This window comes from Lactuca serriola, chromosome 7 (assembly GCF_051521515.1).
Source record: "Lactuca serriola cultivar US96UC23 chromosome 7, Lser_US96UC23_V15, whole genome shotgun sequence".
Taxonomy (NCBI): domain Eukaryota; kingdom Viridiplantae; phylum Streptophyta; class Magnoliopsida; order Asterales; family Asteraceae; genus Lactuca; species Lactuca serriola.
In genome coordinates, this window is record NC_136414.1 from 10,444,936 (window position 1) to 10,448,166 (window position 3,231).

The window sequence follows — 3,231 nt, forward strand, 5'->3', positions numbered from 1 at the left end:
TGTGCCATCGAAGAATGTCGGTTTTGCGTTCATGAAGTCTTTATAGGAACCCCCTTTTTGGTGTCCCTGACTTTCTTCTGGGTTTTGGGGTTGGGGACCACCTCTTGAATTACCAGAGTTCATTTGTGACATGGCTGCTACCATTGCAGCAGTCAGAACTGTCTGAAGTGATGCAAGATCAAGTTGAAGAGGAGGTGGTGGCGGAGGAGGATTGTTGTTGTGAATTTTTGAAAATCGGCTGATTTCCACCATGTGTGCGATGCCACGTGTCAGCACCAGGTGAAAACTTGGAGCCTACGCAACACCACGACGTGGTCTCCAGGAGCAGTATAAATAGAGGTGTCGGGGCAGCCTTCAACCTCACACCTTCACCCCTTCTTTCTCTCTCTAGAAATTCTCTCTAAACCTCCCAAAACCACGCAAAAAGCCTAGGGAACCCCCTAGAACAAGGCGGAAGCCTCGGAGCGCCTGACGGCTCCGAAAAGAAGAGGCTTCGGTTCATAAACTCTGCTCCGGTGGAGCCCTGTTTCCAATGAAACCCGCTGTAAGTGAGCTATGCCTACCCTACCTCTATTACATCTTATGTTTTAATATAGTATTGTTATTAGGAACTTATAATAATTATTTAGGCTATTATTATGGTTTATTAAGCGTCGTTATAATATCTTTTTAACCACTCACGGTACGGGGGTTCCGATTTGGATGGCCGCTTGGGTTGCTGGATTCAGAAGTGCTTTTATGCCGAAATGATCCTGCCCTCCGGTGTTCCATGTCTGGCCTCGTCTGTATATAGTAGGTGAAAAGTATTGTGTCTTGCTTATATAATAATAATAATAGTTAGACTATTAATTAGTCGTGGTTAATGTTAGACTAAACCCTAGTGGTTTTTATACTAGGTTTTGTCGATGGAAAATTGTTTTAAGAGTAACGAAGCATTGTCCGAGTGTCGAGTCACCACCTAATCAGGTGAGTGCATAGTTACTTTGATCTTACACATAGATATGAAGTATTTTATATAAACTGTGTGCTATGTGTGCATACTGTCTGAATACTTGTCTATGCTGGGTGAAAGATTTTTTATACACGCTTTAAATGATTTAAACTGTATATGTATTTTATATCTACAAATATGTTGAGATAAAATGATGTGAGATAGGTGACGATAGGAAGGTGATGACAGTTAAGAGTGGATAGATAGGTGATGATTAATCGGTGATGTAGGATACCAAAACCTTGTCCGGTAATATGGAGATGTAGTCATCTACCAGAGTATAGATGGCGACCACGGACTATTCTAGACAACCCGTGGAAACACCAGCAGACTTATAACCTGTATGTGATGAATTATGAGTCCAGGTGATGTTGTGATTGCATATTCATGTGATTATACTCTTACTATGAATTACGAGGTCAGACGATGTTCTAACTAAGTATTCATGCGATGATGCCCTAACCCTTGTTGGGCATGTATTGAAGGAGTAATCCCTGAATCAATACTGTCTATGCGATGTAGGCGATGATCCTTAGGGAGAGTCCTTAGGAACAAACATATAAGGAAATGCGATGTAAGGAGATGAGAGGTAAATATGATGTAGGATACGATCCTTAGGATAAATCCTTAGGGAAGGTACTTAGGAATAAAGAAGATAATGGGGATGGGTAATCGGGTTAATTGTTCGATGATTAAACATAATAATTTTATTAATGTGGGTTGAAAACCCTATGTACTCACTAGGTTTCCCAACCTGACCCACTCAGTTTACTTGTATCACATGTGACGATGTGAAGTTACATTACACTGAGAGATTAAGGAGATATAGATCACTAGTGTAAATGAATGTAAGTTCTGTTTATGCTTATGTTTCTGTATTGACGATGACATCCCAAATGTTTTAAAATGAATAAAAATACAGTTCTTCGGAAATGTTTTGATAATGAAATTATCATGTTTTTCTGGGGACCAAATTCCGCAACTTTTTTATTAAAAAAAGATACTCTGATCTTTATAAAGTATAAACAAAGAAAATCGGTCTTTTCTGGCTGTGAAAATGGGGATGTCACAGATTGGGCCAGAAATAAATAAAATAACGATATATGAAGATGGAATAGACTTTGCCGAGTTCTTCATCAATAAGGCACATGATAAGGGGCAGGTGATGCTCGTTGGCATAGCATACGTAATCCATCTCTGATTCATCTACAATGGAACCATCCAATGTAGGAATTATATCCATTGTTAATGGTGGTTGGGATTACTTGATTTATCACTTGTTTGCCCAAGGTCGTTGGAGCTTAGAAAACTCACTGGAACTGTAGAATCACTAGAATTAGAGGTTAATGAGGGAGATAGGTCAGAGAGTAATGGGAAAATTGATGAGGCATGGGTGGATGATATTCATAAAATAGGTAACAGTGGATATCACCAATGATTTTAGAGAAAGAAAGGGAGAAGTGGTAAAGATTTTTTTGGAGAGGTTAGAGGTTTTACGAAAGAATTAATATATATAGATGTAAACTGACTTCCATTAATTTGGATAAATGAAAGCTAAGATTACAATTTCACTCTTATTTAGGTTTTTTAAATTTTGGGACCACATTAATCCCATATATCCACAAATTAACTATTCATCCATATATTAAGGTTTTCTCTCTCTCTCTCTCTCTCTCTCTCTCTCTCTCTCTCTTTCTATATATATATATATATATATATATATATATATATATATATATATATATATATATATATATATATATATTAGTTTATAACTCGTGGGAACCACGGTTATAAAATTAATTAACTTCAAATTTAAACAAGTCATTTTCAATAAATTATTAATTAAGAGATATATCAAAATTTTAAAGTTATTATAACTTCAAATTTAACATATAATTAAAAAATATAAATTTGAAATTTGAAATGAGTTGCCTAATATATATCTACATGACACATGACAAAATATTATTGAGAATTTGTATTACAATGACACTTGGAAAAATGATTTAAACTATTCATTTATTATAATAGGGTTATATATATATATATATATATATATATATATATATATATATATATATATATATGCAAAAGTAAATATAACCTACATGGTAAATAAGCTTATGAGGAATATAATGGTGAAATTTATAAAAAATTTCTAAGTAAAATCAATTTAACAGTTCAAATATAAAAACTTTGGACGATTACAATACGTGTATGACACAAAAACGATGTAG